This window comes from Prenolepis imparis, unplaced genomic scaffold, assembly GCF_030444845.1.
Source record: "Prenolepis imparis isolate NDT839.2.m4 unplaced genomic scaffold, iyPreImpa1.0 SCAF_2, whole genome shotgun sequence".
Lineage (NCBI taxonomy): Eukaryota > Metazoa > Arthropoda > Insecta > Hymenoptera > Formicidae > Prenolepis > Prenolepis imparis.
The window spans coordinates 20,359,930-20,382,109 of NW_028141160.1; the positions used below are offsets into that span (position 1 = coordinate 20,359,930).

The 22,180-nt window shown below is 32.2% G+C and overlaps 1 protein-coding gene and 1 long non-coding RNA gene across 4 annotated transcripts in view; one reads left to right on the top strand and one right to left on the bottom strand.

Moving 5' to 3' along the window:
* Dop2r (dopamine D2-like receptor) overlaps positions 1-22,180 on the bottom strand; it is a 226,487-nt gene that overhangs the window by 139,740 nt on the left and 64,567 nt on the right. The gene's annotated exons all lie outside the window — the stretch shown is intronic.
* LOC145932593 (uncharacterized) overlaps positions 1-22,180 on the top strand; it is a 74,346-nt gene that overhangs the window by 24,474 nt on the left and 27,692 nt on the right. Inside the window, exon 3 of the long non-coding RNA XR_014424742.1 lies at positions 19,447-19,588. This is a non-coding gene — a long non-coding RNA (uncharacterized LOC145932593). The remainder of the gene's footprint in view (positions 1-19,446; positions 19,589-22,180) is intronic.

Consider the following 22,180-nt stretch of genomic DNA (forward strand, 5'->3'; position numbering starts at 1 on the left):
TATTAAAGTACGTCGTAAGTATACGTGATAATCGTAATCGTTAGCCTATTTTGCAAATTATTTCGCCGAAAAAAAAAGTATCACGTTATAGTTATGATTATGTCGTATGGCGCAACACATGACACATACAATAATAGCTTTAATTAAAGAATACTTGAACAATCCTCGAATCTCGACTTTAGTATGCGATTATATCGCGCTCATCTTGCTCTGCAATCGAACAATACAATTTTAATTGAAAAGTGTTTAATTGAACATGTGTGTATGTTGCCACGATGATCAAACTATGTTAACAGACAGTATTTCCAATAAGTTTCGGATGCGGATAGAAGAGAAATTGCTCGTGTGTGTTCACATATTCGAGCATACATGCGCATACTTTGTATCGAGCTTTGTAGGCGCGCATAAACATGTGTCTTCGTAAACTATATTCGCTCGTTTGACAGTACGTATCGAAAATCTATACTCAGTATTGTCTGCATACTTTGAAAACACGCTACAAACATTTAATAATATCGAGAATCCATGTTAATATACGCTTGATAAAATTAGCATACATATATACATATATTATATATAGGTACTATATAGAGTTTCCTCAAAATGATTCAGCTAACTAGCCTATTTTAATTAATAAAGTACTTATAGGAAAGTATATTCCAAGCCTATTATTATATCTTTTCATTTATCAAAATGATTAGAATAAATTCTCAAATAGACAATTTATTTCAGAAGTATCCTATATATGTATATTTTGTCGCGAAAAACTCTTGAAAATAACTTTGTTATATTAATTCTGATAGTGCCTGTAATGGAGATTCTCTTGATGAACTTCTCTATTTTATCCACTTATATAAGCTTTCAATTCACAGATTATTTTTTTACATCCTTCTCATTTTCGAAGAAAATGAGAAGGATGTACTATCATGCCAAGCGCTGCTATACGGATATATTTTTTCCCCTTCGATTCTCTCTTTCGCCGATTCTCTTTCGATCGATTCCTACAATGCTTCTCTTGATGTTTCACCCGGATTTCATATCTCGTGCAACGATGATCTCCCATTCGGTTCTCTTTCTCGATTTTCTTCGCGCCATTATTTTCTCTCCCATATAGGTACCCTTTTCTCATGCTTTCATCTCCCGCAGAGTATTCGCGCACGTTGCAACGCGATGTCCGATCTCACGCTATCCTCTTACGTGTCGCCGATTCTTTACCCGCGACATTTTTCGACCCCACCATCCCGCCCTGCGCACACGCTATTCTTACTATCCGAAGGACACCGGAATCGCATAAAGCTTTACGCCGGATTTTCCATGCCGCCATTTCCGCCAACCGCGTTGAAAGGCGGTATTCGTCACGACACGCGGCCGATCCGGTCGGAGAAATGGGAAGATCTCATTTGAACGAGGTCAGACGAAATTTCCTTGGCCTCTTATCAAACGTCCTGATAAGTCTACGTCAGAGAGAAGGTGCGACTGAGAAAAGGAGTCGCAAATCTTTGCGACTGGGGAAAGGGGTAGTTGGCGACGGACCGCATATAGGTATAGAGGAAACGCGTGCGGGAAGGGCAGGAAAAAGCAATTTATATATAGTGGAAAAAGAGAGCGCAGGGATACAAGTCACTGTTGTCTTCCTCGCTCACGTTTATCCGGAAAGACAAATGTCCCCGGACTACTTTTTCCCCCGCCGGTGCTTCTTGCTTCATTTATATCGTCGCGGCTTCCAGTGAACGGCGCATAAGTTGCAAGAAATCCGGGACCCTCTTTGTTCGGGAAAAGGACAAATTGCATATTCGTTCCATGAAAAGGTAAAGTCTTTCTGCTTACCAGCCGATTCTGTCGCGACCTTATACGACAGATCTTATTCTAGCTAGAGAGATGTTTGTTTACGTTAAAATCAACGGCGCTTTTCTCTAGGTCGCTATGCATTTGGGTCGTTATGTATGAGTTATTGTCCGCTGCAGAAAGAATTCATCAGCGAGCTATTCGAGCTACGCTTTACTAGATAATGTACTTTTGCTCAAACAGGAGGGTAATGCTTCAGCTTTAAGAGAAATATGGTATATAATTTTAATGATATAAAATGCTCTTTTATGTTTTCCTAAACGTCGTGATTATCCAGAATATAGTTGAATGGCATAAGCTTATGTCATTCAAGCGCTGCTTGTGTGTTATGATTGTTTAAAGAGTCTTTATAAGAGTCGCGATGCCATGTATTCAGAATGTAAGATTAATGTTACTCAAATATGACGTCCTTTACGCTGAAAACTGTTTTTATTCTAAAATTCTAAAGAGAATCGTAAATTAATATAAGTTTCGAGAAAATGTCAGACAAACTCGATTTTTGAAATATGTGTATTAAAATATTGTTATATATAAAATATTATGATGAGAGCCTTTCATGCTACATCATTGTACACGAGACAAAGCGATGTATAAATGAATACTGCATATATATGTACATATATAATTTGCGCAGGAAAAGAAAGTAATACTTTAAATGTGCAGAGACGAGAAACGTATAAAAATGTAGCTTTACATATTTATCTTTTTCTAATTAAGAGTATATTAAAAGTTATGTGCATGGAAATTTATATATATTTTTTCTTTATATGTACCTGCGCACGTCTGGATATCATAAAACAAGATTATGTAGCTGCATCAAAAAGTAGAATAAAGCATTTAATTTAAACATGAAAGCAGTAGAAGTTATCTAAAGCTTATGTTAAATTGTCTTACACATTTTTGACGAATAGATATTGAGATTATAATTTACAAAGCAATTATACATGAATAAAATTTTAACCATTTATTTCTAACTTTAATTTTTAAATTAGCTTTTGTTAACTTGGCTGAACTTAACTTCTTATTCTTGTAAATTTTTCCTATATATCAGATGCTTTTTTATAAAAATTGACAGATACAGCTATACACATAAAAGATTTGAAAGCCTTATAATTTATAAATGCTATTCTTGCTTTATTCAATAGCTTGACTTTTTGCTTAATGCATAAATTGCTTTCAATAGATGAATGTAAGTGTGTACGATCAAACAGTAATTTCACGATCGTCGAATTAAAGTTCACTGACAGTATTAGTATGAGATTACTGTCAGATCTTCTGGTGGCTTGCAGAAATGGTTATCGGCTTAATTACATCGCCAGGGTGCAATTACGAGCCAATTTGGAGAGGGCAATTTGAAATGTAATTGTCAGTCAAATCAAACCCCACCAGATTCACTCTTGGATAAGTAGTAACTCAGCTTCTCAAAGCATCTGTGTGATCGATAATTGTTGTATCTTGTTCATCGATCAGCTAGAAATTCACTACGGTAATCGCAATACGTTTATTTATAGACCAAATTAATTTATTGCATCTAGAATTAAAAGAATCACAACATTAATGCTAAATAAGATTAAAAATAGAAATAACGCATAATTTCACGCATTATTACATTGACATTCTTTAAATATAACTTTTTCTCTCTCTATTAAAGATAATTAAATTTAGTATTTCTTTCTCGTCACACGTTTACATGACCATGCAGATTCTAAGACCCATTTATCATGCTCCGCCCGTGTCTTGTCATGTCTCATGTAACAGCTAAGATCCTCCTTTACTTGAACACTGTTCAATGGTCTCACAGAACACACTTGTTTCTGACAAACCTGAAGGGCGAACACATAATATTCATGTTGCACATGGGCACAGCATAGATGCGAGAGATTTTCAAGACGTTCCAACAGGTATTATAGAAATTCAACGACAATGCATTGAGAGCCCGAGCGTGTACGATTTTATTTTTTTTATAAAATTACTATTGTTCAGATTGAACACACACACACACACGATCTAAACATTATATATATATATATATATATATATATATATATCATGTATATATATTTAATAGTGCATGATTCATGAACACTGATGTAGGAGCCTTTATTACCTAAAGAGAAAAGGACCGAAATAAATCAGAGCGTAAAAGTAATGCTCGGCACGGCTTTGCATAAATCATGGTGTACGGAGAGGCGCACATGTTGCATATACCGCCTAGTTGACAGGTATTAATGACTTATGGTGACAGATCGGAAGGCCCGTTAAAGTACAGTTTCGCTCAGAGATCGGCTGAGAGTTAATATTTTTAGATCAAAATTTGGTTAAAGATGTATATAATTTATTGAAGTGGTTCGTCTAATTGTCAAGTTTCAATTACATTACTGCTCTTTTTATTACTATTGCTATGAATTTTGTAATTATGTTAATGAACAAGAAGGAAAATTAAAGTAATAGAAGAACTAACAAGAATAACGAATAATTCAGATTTCTTAGATATAATATTACAAAATGCAAACATGTCTAATCTAATACACCAAAGTTTTTGATTAAATTTATCTTACGGCAAAAAATTAAGTTGAAACGACTGTGATTAAGTAGAAAAATTTTTAAACTACATAAATACATGTATATACATACATACAGTTGTACATGTAGTTATAGATAATGTGTATAACGTACCGTGACATATAAATAAGTCATGGAATATTTGAGGGATGCGACGACTGTCGCGCCGCAGTATTGTTTTGCGCCTAAGTTTCCGCATATATTATCGAGAAAAGTTATTACAGATACGTTACACGATGTATGCCAAGTGCTTCGTTTACAAGCAGTATATAAAAAAAGGCTCCTGTAGCCAGACGCATAAATTCTTGTTTTAGCCAAGACATGGCATTCGTTGTTACATTAGTATGCGACTTACGGTGTTCTGTCATAAGTTCTGTGATAAGTGAATAAATCGAAGAAAAATTAATTGTAGAAATGTACAGTAGATCTTTGCAGACGTACTTTCTATTGAAATCAAACTAAGTTTTACTAATTTTATTTATCAATCATTTCAAGCTACCTGTTTCAGAACATTAAAGAATTTTTTATATAATGTAATGTTGATTACATTTCACAAAATTATATGTTATCTAGTTTAATTCTCTATTCTGCGGGTTTGTTAATTATCTTTCGCTATTAATCTTTGCGTATAAATAAAAAATGTTTGAATAGCTTATAAAATTTTGCAAGCTTTCTCGATATTTTTCATTAATACTTGAAGTATTTTATATGTTGATATAACTTATGTTTATATATTTTACATATTTTCTATATTAATATAATGCTTGAATAGTAGATTTAAAGATTATGAATATATCCGCTGCAGCAGATACTGTCCAACTCATAATTCAATGCGCAGCTATATAGTTGTTTTATTCATGACGAACGTACGCTATTAAATACAGTCTATGTGATGCATCACAATATGGGACGTTGGACAATATCATGGTTACGGATAATGCATTTTCTCGCAGGATGGACGCGCGTCGATTGACAGAAAATTGCTGTTCAACTTCGTTGCAAATACAATTCGACGCACACACTGTAACAGTGGAATAGCTGTGTATAACAGTATCACCTGGCAAGGGTAGCAGCTTTTACACGTCGACGTAACGACAGCTTCGCGCTCTTGGGAAATCTTTGCGAGATGAAGCGACGATGTCATTATACCATAATAAATGCATTGGTTACGTCAATATCGCGCGAATGGATCATGAAAAATTAGTTTTTAACGCTCTAATCCATGAATTGTTATCGTACTCATCTCGAAAATATACCTGCGCAATATGCTTACATTAATAATTTATTTTAAATAAATTTATATTTATTAGAAATAAAATGTGCGATTATTTAAGCGAGTAATAAAAATGATTTTAAAATAAATATTAGGATCAATGACATTACGGTGATACATAAATATAAATATTGCAATGACAATAATTGTGGAACTTTGTGATGTAAACATTCAGAACAGTTTTGATAATTGCTTTGAAATATTTTTGTCAATTTATAAATAACAACAATTATGCTAAAAATTTAAAAAAAAATATATTAATCTACAATTCGAATTATCTCTGTTATTTTTTTTTATTTATATTTTCTATTTATTACACGTCTAAATTTTTATTATGATTTAATGAATTGTTGCTGTCGCCCTTTTTTTTTTTTTTTTTTTGCTAATAAACTGTACACAATTTTTTCTTCTAATACTCTTTCTAATAGAATTCTATTATTTTTTATTATATTACATTCTTGTAACATCTACTCTACCGATCTTCACAACATTAATATATAAACCGAAGAAAAAACTTTGTACAGTTTATTAGCAAAGAAAAGAATAACAGCAATAATTCCAGCCCTTCCGTAGATGCCCATCTAATTCGTACATTAAATCCACCCTCAGATTAGATTATCTTGAAAGAAAAAGCAACATGGCGTACGTAAGCTATGAAGGCTGCAGGGATAGAGGAGATCGACAGGATGGAGATAATCGGATTCTGAACATCCTGGATAAAGGATCGTTTGATTTCCTCCTCTGCCCAGCAGCATCATTCATGTGGAATGAAGTTCGTGTATAAATTGTATACCGCAACTTCCTGTATTAGGATATTGTTCCTCTCAACGATTCGATTTATTATCGTAATGAGGCCGGAAGTATTATCCTCTACGAGTTGAGTTGTTAAGAATTCGCGAAAAAAAACAGCTACCTTTTATTATGAATTACGTAAATAATATTTTGTTTATGTATTGTGTGAAAAAAATACTTATATCATAAAAATTATTATTATAAAAGTATATACATATGTAAGATATATCTAACGTATAATTCGATTATTACAGATATAAGTTATGAAATCAAAGTTTATTCATAATATTTCCAGTATACCTACTGATACAAAATTAACAGTTAATCCATTATTATTTATTTAAATTATTTAATTTAATTTTTTTAAAATTAAAACTAAAAAGCTTTATTTAAAAAAAGAATTAAAGTCTTTTAAAAGAAAATGCAAATTAGTTTATCGCTGCTAAGTTTAAAAAAAGTACTCAAACTATGAATCTAAAATCTAAAATATATTGTATTTTCTCGAGTTGTCGCGAAAAAAAAAAATTGGTATTATCGCTTGCGATGATACCAATAATGCCCGTAATGCAGTAGCAGACGCAGAGCGAAATCATCGCTCTCGCGCGTCTAGATTTATCTACCCATAAATAAGTCGCGTAGAAGTGACGCACAAGCGTCGCAATTGCTAAAGCACCGTCACAGTTAATCTGCTCGAATAGAGTGAAGAGATGGGGCTGTAATTTTCTATTTAGAACCTGCCGGTAACTTTAAAGGTTGCCGTTAGATTTACGGTAGATGCGCTTAGCCGGAACGAAATCGCGAAGGGTAATTTCGTTTATCGCTTGCAAGCTAAGAAAAACGGCGGCTTACGAGCGGGTGCAAACTTATATATTTTAGTTTTTGTGATATTCGAATATATGTGCCATATTTGTGTTGTTAGAGATTCTCGATGGTTCAAAAATTTGCGAATTTTTTTATTCTACAAAACTGTATTTTATTTTATAATCTTTCTACTGGGTTTATATATGATTTTATTGTACTAAGAGACTGCGTTTTCTTGTCAGAAAAAAACGGAAAAAAATAATAATAACGATAATTGTGAAACGTTTTACCTCTCGATTATTGCTTGATAGAATATTATGGAATTAATAATTTAATTCTTGATGTTGCCAGTGGATAATTAACGGGATAAATAATTATTTTAAAAAACGACCAATACTGGCTAATTCTTGTTTAATAAAAACACAACGTTTCGACCATGGGTTTTGGTTCTTTTCGAGTGTACTACAAAAATTAATACAATAGATAGATAATAATGCGCAAGTATTATGGAATTAGTCACGCCAAAGTTTTGATTATAAAGTATATCGTCACGTCTTAACGGGTATATCTTGAACCTGTCGCACATTAATCTTGCTTTTGGCGCGTGTTGCGTTTCACGCACCGTTAACATCGGAGCTCGAGGCGTCTCGCCTACGGAATATCGAGAGATCGATCGCGCGAGTCAGGCGAGAGCGGGAAACCATCCGAGAAATGGCACGTAACTCCCTAAGATGGTAAAGCAAATAACGACACTGTGGAAAATCGAACGTCTGCGTTGTTTGGGCGAAAGTTTTCCCAAAAGGAAAGTTTTTTATCCCGTTTTCTTCATCCCTCCCGCTGCTCTTGACAGGAGAGACCGAATGAAAGAGCGAATATGCACCGTATTGCGCCGTTTGGCGATTGCGAATCGATGAGCTTAGTACGTAGTTCAATATCGAGCGGCGACAATATTGCGGAGTGTTTCGTTCTTCTTGCTAGCCTTTTAAGTTTTTCTCTTTAATACCAATAGTTTTACAACTTTTGGATGTATTCGTAAACAGAAATAGTTTCTTGCGCGTGCATCCTCTTCCCAGGCTTCGATCGTAAATATATTTAGCATCAATTATTCCTTTAGAAGAGAAAAGAGCGTACATAGGTATATACTGATGCTGAAACATTCAGTTGTTTACTTCTAATGCAACGTTTCGAGGCAGGTAGATGATATCTAGTCGTGTAATAAGAAAAAAGGAAGATGCATCTAGAATGTCTCGGAAAATGGGTACAAAGGAAGACGTATAGTTGAGCAGCGTTCTTCAAACGCAGCAAATTTGTTCTTTGTTCATTCAGTGAACGATGTTTTTCACTTGATGCCACAGAAAATACTAAGGATGTATTTGCCTAAAAGTGTTATTGTACTTATTTATTTACCAAATCGATTTGCTGAGTCAGCCTTATATTGCATCTAATTACTAATGAACAAATAGATAGATAGCCAAGTAGATAAATAGACATATAAATAGATAGATAGATTTTTAAAAATATTTCGTGTACAATTTTTTGCAATATGATAATAATTTTAACATTTAAAACATTTTTCGACTTTAATATGATTGAATACAGAACACTTTCCTTTCTACATACACATTCAATTTCTTTTTGCTCAACATTAATTCATGAGCTTTTTCATCTGCTTCAAATTATGAAACTTTCTTTTTTTCTTTTATTTTGGATTGACTTAATATTAATATTTCATTCCTTTTTAACTTTTTTCATTATTCGTATATAATTTTCTTCATTCACTGCATTAATTTTGTTCTGCTCTCATCTTGATTGTAACTATTATATAAATCATTATTATTTAACTTCTTTCTTCGTCGCTAATATTGACAATTTTTAACTTAGGTTTCATTTGCGGTGACTCAATAACTTTGAAATTCTCGCTTAGTTTGGCTTTTACTGTGACTTTTAATTTTACTATTTCTTCTCCAGTCTTACAAGAATTATTGTTTCATCCAGAAATACTGCTCCTTTACTTCCTTTTTTTTTTAGTTCCGTTGTATATTCACATAACTATATTCTTGATATCTACCTTTTCTTTTATCAATTTTTTATTAGCTTTACTCTCCTGTTGCATCTTGGGTTTGATAATTAAAACATTTTCTTTTTTCTTCTCTTTATCTGCTTCACTGTCGCTTCTTTGAATTTTCCTCCTGATTTTTCACAAGTTTCTTTCTGTATCTATCTTTCTTCGCAAATCTTTCAGTTTTTGTTTAATATTTTCCAATTCTTTTCGAATTATTTTATTAACCATTATCTTGACTTCTTTTTTATATGATGTTTTAGTTCCTTCATTATTTTTATAACCTACATTACAAACTTTTTACATTAATACCCGATGATCCATTTACGTCTGCTACTCTATTTTCATTGTTTATGTCATAATCAATCCTGTAGATCCTATTAATTTCCTTGTCAATGTCGACGTTTTCTTCATATATCTGCTTCTTTATCATTCTCTATTATAAATTTCTTAAATAGATTAAGCACAACACCATTCCTGGGTTCTATCATAAATTTTGTGCTTAATTACACATCTTGGACGATAAAAAAGCTTAACAAATCTTGCATGTCACAACCTGCCTTTTTATTGACTTCTTTCATGCCGAGCACCGCTACTGGTATTCTTCTTTATACCGATAATTAACGGCCGAAATCGTTAATATCAGTGTAGACGATCAGTTACCTTTGTTTCTAACTTTACACGTCAGCATTTTTTGTACACCTTTAATGTCTACCTGTCGTACAAAACCTTGATGTATCCATACAAAAGATGCATTTTTTGTACACCTTTAATGTCTACCTGTCGTACAAAACCTTGATGTATCCATACAAAAGATGCAGTTCTTATGCTTACAAATTTACAAACATTTCGGTTAAATAACACTCATAATCCTGTCTTTACAACTATAATTTCAACAACTTTTTATCACTCTTCCTCATTATTTAATCACTCAAAAGTTACTTTTATAGATCGATGTTTGACACGTTTTCTCCACCAAAAAGAGAAAGAGAGTAAGAATGCATGAGAACAAGAGAAAAAAATACAAATGAAAATGCTGAAGAGAGAAATGCAGCCAAGAGAGATCAGGGAAAGAAAACTATCATTTTAAAGGAAAAATCTGTGCCTCTCGTTTTCGTCCAACGACTTTTAATCGTCTTACTGCAAGACATCCGTGAGAATTCACCTGCAAGTGATTAAATTAACGTTTCCCTTGCGTTCTCGCAATTGCAACCCGATTGTTTGTCCGACCACATGATGAAGCGATTCATCGTGGCGCGGCATCGTTTGTTCGGCACCTCGAACAAACTGCTATCATAGTTTATTAGGCCATTAATCATCCCGTAGCAGCTGAGGGATTGAACAAGCTCGGCTTTAGCAACGGCTGCTGCCATTGCGGCTTCGATAAGAAAGTCTGGACTGTCTCGAAATGTCGAGAATTCTCACTGAACTTTGTGCCAGAAGATACGATAGCGTAATCTTTAGCAGGTTTAGGCAACATGCGCCTCGTAATACTTGAAAATATTGATATTTTATCGTGGTGCGATTTTATTGTAAATATATTATAAATTTTTTATACGCACGACAATAATAAATCTATTATTTCTGATGGGAAATGCAAAATTGGATAATAAAGTTCCGATATGTTCAGTTAAATTTACAAAGTTCTTAAAAAGAAAAAAATGTATTATATAATACATATGATTAATAACAGAAATTAGAGCGAATTATTTCGAGGCATTTTTCTCTTTCTTCGTTTATCAAATGCATTTGTCATTTTAGAACAAAGAGCTTCGAGCAAAATAAATTCCCGCATAAAAGAACTGTGTAGCATTACTAGCGAGAACTGGATATTCGATAAGACTTCAATCACTGTCCTCTCATTTTTGCAGACGCTTCGATTCGCATTCTTTTTATGTCTGGTATCTATTTCTCGATGTCGTTTATAAAAGTGTATCTTGCAACCTAAATGAAGCATTATGAATGAACATTAGAGCAAATAAACATTGCATTTTAACTTGTACGTTCAATTGAAAAACTCAAAAGGAATGTTGCTACAAAAGATATTAAATCTATGTAGATTAAATCTATTGACATAGTTCAAATCATTTTATAAACAATTCTAAAAATTGTTTCAAGATAGTTTCTATTTTTAGTTAACAATTTTGTATCAATTATAAATTTTAATATTGTATATATTCGTTCTTATATAATCAATGTAAAATTTATTGTCAATAAATAGCTAGTAATTGCTAATTACAAGTATCTCTTAGAGAGAGCTCGGTAAGTGTTCTTCGCGTCACATTAATTTGCATGCGTCTTTGCTCGAAAGGCATCGACGTACTGGATGTTCACGTCATTTGATTGCTGCAGCAATTTCTCTCCGCGCCCCCCACTGACTCTTTTGTCATGAGAGGACCCATTCCGAGAGAGTTGCGATGAGAATTCATCAGTTATTACGACACTCCAGTGTTCTACTTCTGCAGACGAAATATTTCTTCTGGGGAAAATCTCAATGCAGCCAAAGATCAAATGACTTTTTTTCTCTGCGCAGTCTGCGTCTCTTGCTTGTGTCTCGAAATTGTTCCAGTTTATTAAATCATCTTTCCGCCGCATCGTCGACATGCAAATTCTTCGAGTTTTCACCGCATCTTGTACCCTTACAAAAATATGGAGAACCGGGAAATGTGGGTAATCAGAAGAAAAACGGCTGGCATAATATACATCGTATTGTGTAGCGAGTAAAAAATCGCCAATATCATTATAAAAGTCTCATTTTTCTTCTCATTTTTGCACTCCTTGCGAAGTGAGTTGGGATTATTGTCGCAAATGAAACATTCCCCGCAGGCAGACGTTATTTTTCAATTAAAATGGCAATTTAGAAAATAAATTATTATCTTAGCGTTGAAAAAATTTATTACAGTATAAATTGGAATTCATAATATTAATATCGTAGAAACTCAAAAGAACAAATTATACATGACCTACTTTTAATTCCGTCAGATAAAACTGTATACTATTTCCTCTCGTTTAATATTAATTTTATTAATCTACAATAATAGAAACAATTAATTTGATTTTACATATCTTTCTAATTATCAGGCCATGAAATAATATTATTGAATATTTTTTTTTATAATATTAAATTCTCTGATAGCAATCTTTCATTCGATAATTTTATAGATAAAAATACTTTGAGAATATATTAGAATGCAATTTAAATTATACTATATTCAGCCGCCCTCTCCGAAAAAAATTGCCCTAGAAAATTAAACGGTTTTTCGATTTCTTCTTGAAAAACCACAGACGAAATTTGCTTACAACGAACGGCAGAAAAACCGTCGAGGAATAAACATGGCGATATGGAAAAAAGGAACTTAACCGCGGAGCGAATTGCGTCGGAATGTTTCTCCTAATTCCTTTTTGTTTCTTTGCTCCCTCGGCGGTGGATGTACATACGGATGGACGATTCTTGTGTAAACGCACGCCGTGGCTGACGATTCTCCATGGTAAAACGGCGCTGGTATATGCAAAATACTACGAACTCAATTTCTGGTTCTTCACGCGCACACTTTCCATCTTTTCCGCTGTTTCATCCACGCCGCAACAAAGTCTTTTTCATTTTGCTGTGATGTCACTCGAATGTGTGAACACGTTGTTAACAAGGGTCAAGCGCGCTCTACAAATCTTGCTTTAAATATCATACGTGATTAAAAATAAAGAGCACACAAATAGCGTATTCCGGATTATTGACGAGAGACTTAAAAAAGAGCGCAATTATTTACGAGCAATTTTACATCATGTTTTTTGTTTCATTTTATCGTTAATATTACCCTCAATTTGTGAAACATCGATTATTTTAATTTGCTAATGATTTTATATAGCTATAGAGATTGTTTTGCCTCGTTCGTACAATTTATTCTTTTTATAAATTGTTTAACAGATTAAATTAAAAGCGTTATATTTATATATATGTATATGTATAAATAATATACATATAATAAAAGTTATTTATTAATACAACGTTTATTATTAAATCATATATAATGAAAAGCGTGGTAAGTCAAATTTTTTGAAATACAAATGTATGTAGACTTGTGAATATGCAGACAAGATTACGTGTATTTATCTGGCGAAGTCTATCTATAACGGGTCGAATCAGTACGTATCGGTATTTGTTTGATACAGAGACAAAGCGAGAGAGAAACGAAAGAAGAGTACGCACGGTCACGTACGGCGGAACTATGTAGTTTGTCGAAAATTCGTTGCCACAAAGGTTTTATTCGGTGTGAAACGCGCGTGTATATTGATTTTATATTCACGCTTGTCACAGTTACCAGCAAGCTTCTAACGTCTCGCGTGAGTTAACTTTAGAGACTGTGTCTAGATAACGCGAGTTGGTTTGATAAATGGAAGACACGCGAAAAGTTTGCAAAGCTTTCGAGATACATTTTGCTGAAGAAATGGCAACTTGCTACAAGAATAGTGATAGGATCCTGCTGGCAGCATAAAACTTTCAGGGACATTTCGCGACAGGGACATTTTCAATATAAAAGATATGTGGAAATTTATTTATTTATTTTCTTTTTATAAACTTTCTTCCATTCTTTCATTAAACACTTGTTCTTGTCTTAAACATTTTTCAGAACTAAAGTACTTAAAATTTATTGAATTAAATTTTTTTATTTGTAATTTACGTACATTCTTTCAGTTTTTTTTTTATTTTAATTATAAGCGCGCATCAAGAGCATATTAAATAATAAATGTCTAAATACTGTGAAATTATCGATATTTTATTTTTATCGGTAATACTAGTTGCTGTGTAGACACCACAGAAATGTCATTTCCGTTTTAATTTATCGAAAATCATGATCGGCTTTGCTAAAAGTTAAGAATAACAGAAAGCGCAGATAAAATGCATGTTTCTGAAATAAAATGGGCGAAAAAGGTTATTTCGGCATTACCATAGATTCAATCGAAGAGGTAGTAGGAGTCCCTGAGAACCATCTTTGGCGGTTAAACGGAAAACAGCTTTGCAGCAAATTACTTAAGAATGCTGTTCACGAATGTTAGCAGAAAAGCGAGAAAGAAAGGCGAACTTCTCTGTAAAACGATTGAAGTGCGTGGTAATTTGAAAGAGAAAAATTTCGATGAAAGAAGCAAGCGGCTAAAGCTTTCCGTAGAAGAATTTGAACTGTTCTTTTTCCGGATTTCATCCACAAAAAAGCACAAGATATATATTCACATATATACACGTGTATGTACCTAATGCTCCGAAAACGCCCACTACATCTCTCTTTCAATACCCCCTTCATTATACCTGAATTATTCATGAAATACACACTAATTCCAATTATTAAAATTACACATTTTCTGCATCGACATATTTAGTTTGCAAATAAGCGACAACGAGAAAGAATAAAATAATTTGAATATCTTATATATACGTACATTTATATTTAATTATTTGTAAAATAAAAAATACAAGTATTAAAATAAAAAAATTAAATATTTATTTTCTTAATAAACTCATCATATATTTCATTGCCTTATCTAGTTTTATATTCTTTATTCGGTTGAATCTTATTACGTGAACAGTTGAGAAAATTACTAGTATATTTCTGAATATTTCATTTTTCTGGATACTTATCTTTAATTTTAACTCATTTATTCACTTACATCACACGAGATAGTAATCATTCTAAAACGCGAGCGTATACTATTTCTTATTTAAAGTTCTGGTGCACGAAAATATAGATTGGAGCAACAGGTATGATACCACAGCGGCTAGCGTGTAAATTTAACCGAATAATTTTCAAATTTTCTCCATCGTTTGAGATTTGTTCATTACGTTAACCTGCAAGACGTTGCGAGTCGAGAAAAATCGTAGCTTCGCGCAAACTTGTCTTATCGCGTTATTTTTCCATCTCGATAAAAGTGCACGTCATGTGTGATTAACGTCAAAAGGACGAACAAAATTTCGTACAATCGTCGTACACTTTCGAGGAATTTCAAATATATAACTTAACTATAAGTATATTTTTAAAAATTATATAATCGCTTTATTAAATATCCACTTGAAAGATAAAGTTCGATAAAAATTCAGTACTTATAATCGTTTTTGACATAATTTAAATATATTTTATATTTAGATCAACGTTATAATTATATTTGTTATACAATTTTATTGCTCCTGCGTATTCTATCGATAAGTGTAAAGATATATTCTATTATAATTTGAAGTAATAAAGATCTGTTTCGAAAAATATAAGATATACTATTAAATGAGGATAAATGTAAATAAGATATTATTGTGTTAAATAATTTAATTTTGATTATAAATTTTATTTGGTGGATATTTTTTACATATCTTTTTTATTAGAAAATTCTTCAAGAAAGCAGAAAAGCTGGAGATTCCTTTATCAGATGACCTGTATTAAAGAACTATATTTTATTTCACTCTAATGTCATAGATTTAAATGAAGAACCGAAGTTACCGAGTTGGATATTTAAGTAAAATTTTTATAAAGAACCTGCTTTATCCACAGTTTCCGATTCAGTTTTTTTACGAATGGAGATATGAACTCTCTTTCTTTCTTGCAGAAGAGAGAAAGAGAGATCCTCATATATGAAGAATATATTAGAATAACAACAAATATTTGAGAAATAAATTTAAAGAAGAAAAATCTTATACTTGTGGCAAGTATATAATAACTAATTGTCAACAAAAAGAACAGCAAAGTCCAAAACAGATTGCAGTATCGAACAAAAAAGTTGCTTTGAGATCAAATTGACCTCATGCAAATATTTAACGATTAAAATTGAAACAAGCAAAAGAAGCATTTTCCGTATAAATAGTGTAAAATAAAATAAACATTTTAACAGAAATATGTAAAAAATCTTGTGAAACGATTACGAGGGATACAAAGGAAAGGAAGTAAAAAATATTCAACGAAATTCATTTATATTTTACTGTAATTCACTATATATTTACTAGGTATTCTCCGTCGCAGTGCGTCGTTGAAACGAAATTTCCGGCTTTCGCGAAGATAAATATTATATCTCTCAACTTGCGCGCGCGCGCGCATATATGTGTACACATGTATGCGTGATGTATAACACGTCTATCCGTTCCAAATTCTTGCAGATCCGGCGTTGACGTTTACTGAACTAATCTATTTCGGGCACGTATTGTATTTCGAGCTTTTAACAAAACCCGTAGCTTTCGCCGCGCGAGCGTTTAAATCAAATCCTGAAATATCCGAAAAACTTTTGGCGAGGCGAAAGCAATCGGGCCGGGGCTGCGAAATGCAAATTCCTACGGGCATATTTTCTCCTCTATCTGTCCATTTCTCTCTCTCTCTCTCTCTCTCTCGTTTTCCCTCTCTCTTCTTTCTGCACTGTGCTAAAACTTGAACCGAATATCAGTCAATTCCAAAATTTTTTTGTTATTGTTTTTACTCGATCGAAGCGTGACGCTTCATTGCGTTTCTACCTTCGTGCGAGCATCCTGCAATCACTCCAATCTGACGCACGACGGATTTTCACGTCGACATATGGATCAGGAAAGCATATATAAAGTTGACGTTTGACTGGCCGGCAACCCGATGCAGTTTGTGCAGCTTCATCCGTTGATCTTACTATTCGAAACTGTCAAAAAATAAAATCGATGCCACATGCCGCGGTAGGAGACACATTTTATAGATCCGAATAAATTTACTTAAAAATTTATTTTTTTATATCTTTCTCTCTCCTTAATAATAAAATTGTAAGTTTATTATTATTTTGACAGATCTATTATATGAGTTAATTACACAAATTAGTACATTGAATTAAAAAAAATTATTTTGCAATATATATCTTTATAAGTCATTTTAAACTGACATAATATTTCAAACTTTGTGATAACATCTTTTTTTAAGCGAATTAAAAAACAAACTGATATTGTGTTTGAAAAAAATAATGTCTATAATTTCTTAAGAATTTAAAATACAGAGAAAAATGCCATCGTTTAAACGATAAGCGCAACAAGTGCAGTACTTTGCTTGGCGAAGTGACTAGAGGCGGTTGCCTTTACTCCGAACAAGTCTTTTGTCTCCTTGCACTTTGTGTAAAAATGATGGTATTTTGTCTTAGACGTTTCTTTGATCGCTATAAATGACGCTATCAGGCTCCATCTCGATCAATTGGATACTGTTTCGCGGAGATTGAAAATAAATCTGGATCGCAGAATCCGGAAGCATCTATTACGTAACATACGATGCGTGGTATCAAAGGCTTTACTGAACTTGCACTATCTAAAATACAAATAAAATATTTTACATGATGCGTAAATAAATCTTCTTTTCTTCTAAATATGTAAATATAGTCACAAGTAATTTTCGATTGTTTGATAGGGCGAAAGAAACATATCTTTTGAAGCTTCTCAAGAACATCTACTTAAAAGTCGGAATTCGATGGAATAGATATTTAATATTCCTAATTTCAATTTCAATTTATTATATTTCCTCTCGCACATGTTTTATAAATAAATGTACTAATCTTATTAATATTAAATTTTACAAATAAATTTATATATATATATATATATATATATATATATATATTTAGCAATGTTAAATTTATTAAAATAGACATTAAAAATAAGTATTGAAATATAATATAAGAATTTATTAAACAATCTAACTAAAGAATTAATTTATACGCTTAACTCATAAATTAAATGGATAGAGCTAGAATATTTATACCCCACTTATTAAATAATCGTACGAGCTCAGATATCCAATTCGATATTTGAATAACTAATGTAAAAAGTTACTTTGAAGAGAGAACTTATTTAATTCATGGGACAAATTAAACTTGGTTGAAGCTGCAAAATTCATGGATAGTCTGCAAAATCAGTTGCACGCGTCGGTTCGATTTTACGCGACGGAGATATAAATTATTCCCGCGTTTGAATTCGAAATTGGTCGTTAAAACAATATGCGGTATGTTTGGCTAACCATAACTATGGCAGGAACGTACATTCATATATAACAGGTGTCTTGAAAATACCGGAAACAATTAATTGATTTCGGAGCGACCAGTTTTTCTTTTTAGACGATGAATTTTCTCTCAGTGATTCTCGACAAAAAATTATAAATTAAATGTGCGACGTAGTGATACATGTTTCGTGAAGACTTTTAAAAGTTTTCGAAAGAAAATTATGTATTTTAAAATATATATGTTTTTTTTTTTAATGATTTATACGCTTTTCTTCTCTGTCATTGTCGCCGATATTAAAGGGCTTGCGTTTACTTCACAAACAAATATCCGCTTTCGACTTGCTGTCTGCTGTCTATCTCATAACATTGCGGATAAACAATTAAATAAAAGCACAATTTGCGTTTAATACGCGCGCAATGACGAAATACTTTGCGTGCAAAACGAAATGAAAAAATGTTTGACGAACGTTTTCTATCAAAACAATTGAAATGTGCGAAATTGAAATTCCTATTAAAATGTCACAGCGGCATATCATTCCTGTTTCAACTCTGAGCGTATAATTTTTGCGACGTGTTTGGATCTACGAATTTCTGATACATAGACATTTAATTAATTTTTTGCGACGTATTTCGAGCTACAAATTTTTGACACATAGTGATTCAGTTAACGTTTTCTTTCTATATTAAAAAAATTAAAAATTTAACAATTTATTAATATATCCTCAAAAAATTGTTCTTCAAAGTTTTTTCTAAAAATAAAATACAACTATGATTAATTAACGTAATATATTAGAATCCTCTTTTTAAATATGTATTATTTACAAATATATAATATAAATATGTATAATATTCCAAATTTCTCGAATTACGTTCACAAATTAATGGAAATTGCAAGTCAAATGTAAAAGTGATAAAATTATTATTCATAAACTGAACTTAATTATCTTAATTATCTCTGTCCTGATATGACTTTTAATAATATCCTAATTTCAATTTATATTTATACACTTGCTGTCTCGCGCGTTTTTTTTTTATTTAAATCTATTAAAATGGACACTAAATGAACAAGCTGAAATATGTATATTATCCCTAAAAAATCTTTAACTTATAAATCACCGATTTGTATGAATATTGTTTTATTTTTGTTGCAGCACATCACGGTACTCTACAGGGAGTGCTTTTCGTGATTTCGTCGCCATAGCGAACGAGTGGCTGAATATTCTCCCCGTGCGATCTCCGGACGCGATTTTGAGAGGATCTTGTGACGCTCAGCGATTACCATTTCGTCGTAAGGTAAGGAGAATTTGAGCGATATACGGGAGAATCTCGGTTGGCGAGCAAATCGAGCAGGCACTCTGAATACCTTGCGCGTAAAGGGAAGCTCGAACTTATCCATTGACAACTTATCTCGAGGTACGCTCGGATAATAGAGATAAGCATGAGAGTCGTCGGCGAAATCGAGTGCCAAGAGATAATCTCGGTAAATGTTCAGTTACAAACGCTTAGGCATCACGTAGTTGCAAGGATATTTCCTGAGAAGCGTTACAATTTCATCCATAGAGAAGGTGCTAGTTAAAGGTATAACTGGAAGATTAGTTAGGGTAATGGCTCGATTTATATGCAGATTTTGTGCTGACTACTTTTGTAACATCCTTAAATTAATTTTGAAGTACAACGATTTATTGCTATGTGTATGTTTTAATAACTCCGTTATTAATATAATTGTATATATATTTTTTATTACCAATTTATTTGTTTTATTGCAAATTTTCAATAGAATTTTAAATGCATACGTTAATTTTATTTAATTAATTTACTTTTTATAATTGTTCTAAATCAATTATATTATTTAATAATAATCAAATAATTATGTATGTTTAATTTGTTTTTAATGTATAATATTCCAATATTATATATTCTAATATTTAAATATTATAAATTACACTAACATTGATTAATAGTTATATTTAAAATAATGTTCCTAAAATTATTTTTTCTATTGTTTAGAATAAATCATAAAATGTTACAATTAAATTTTGTTGGAACTCTTTATGTGCGATAAAGATAATATCATTGCCAAATTCTTCAGAGAAAGAAGATAAATATGATGTACATATATTTTACATTTTATCTATCATATTATCCAGGATTTTTAAGAAATTGGCAATTTTCGAAAAAATTTTTAATTTATATGAACTTGGGGAAAAAAGTTTGTGTTGCATCATTAAATACTTATTAAAGTATAATAAATCTCATATCTGGCAAAGTATATTACTCGTAAAAGAAAAACTAAGAACAATTGGCTTTGCCTGATTGTGAGGACACGAATGTTTAAGACAGTTGCAATTTTTTGTTAATAATTCAAATTCCGTCTGTCTCGCACAAGGTGTAATGTAGCATGAAAATTTCCCTATTCTTTAGTCGACGTGTTTACGATGCTTTAATATATCGGGATCAATAATTGCAGAGTTTTACAACCGACTGTAAAGATTTAACAGGGAGGTGTGCGTCACTGATACCGATATTTTTTTTTTTTTTTTTTTTCCTTGCCATTGACGCTCCTGCAGTAATCACCGTAAGTGCGAGCCATGCAACGAGCTCCATGGGGAACCATTATCAATTTAAATAATAAGTGTTTTTTTGTACATAGTTTTTATATACTCGGATGATATATGTATGTAACGTGGTAAAAAAATCGGAAGTAATTGGATGACATTTTCATTAAAAGAGTGAAACGTTATTTTGCTGTTACAAAAAAAAGGTAAAATTATGATTACACGTTCACAGAGAACTATATATGCTACAATAATAAAGAATTTAAAAAAAGAAAGAAAATTATTGGATCATACGAATAAAATATGGAGCACACAAAAAATGCTTTTGCTCATTTTTATTGAAACATATATATATATATATATATATATATATATATATTCCGGAAAATATGAGTAAAAATATCAGAATATTTGTTTTAGCTTAAAATTAAAATAAAAGTTTAATAAAAGAGAGCTACTGTAAAATATGCAGTGGAAAGACAGTACTAATTGTATACTATAATATTTTTGTTCTCACGTTCAACATGATACGTTTAATATTATTATCTACGATGATAGCAGCATTTAACTGCTGCTTTATTTAGCTGCAAACAATTTCTTTAAAATAAATGCTTCGTAGTATATAAATGCAAGGGATCATTCATGCGTAGTATGTACTTTTAAAAGTAGGGTATGCTTTTGCTTTATGCTTTTCCTTTAAAACGCACTAATGCTTCTGCTTCTACCTACTATCTTCTGCTAAAAGCGCTTACTTTACTTTTATTCATATATGACCCACTTTATTTATTACACTCATTTGTCAGTCCGCGCATCTGTTCTTGTTTTATTTTACACCCCAATAAATTTCCCCCGATCGGAAATTACATTTCTGATAGATCTTCTATAACGACCGCGCGGTTATTTGCAAATGTCATTATGATTACTATTAATTAGCGATCCGCCGTGGACGCGCGGTACATCAGCCGCGTCATTATTACAGGAAAGATGTCGAATTTTGATAAACGTTCGACACCAAAAAGCGAATGGGCGGTAAATATTCGTCATTCGAACGGTTCGACGCGTCTACACGTTTCACGAGCCAGCGAACATTTCGGTCGCACCGGCTATTTCCGACGTGTCAGAGGCGAGCGCGCGCGAGAGAGGATTTTTTTTTTTTGCGCGGATCGATTTAATAGTCAGCGTTAGTTAATTCTTCATTAGTCAGCGTTATTTTTCCTCAACGACCTTATCTGAAAAACGATTTGATTGATATGTTTTCATTATGCGTATAATTCTTAAAATATGCAAATACATTTATATGGTACATATATATTTCATACATTTAATGTAA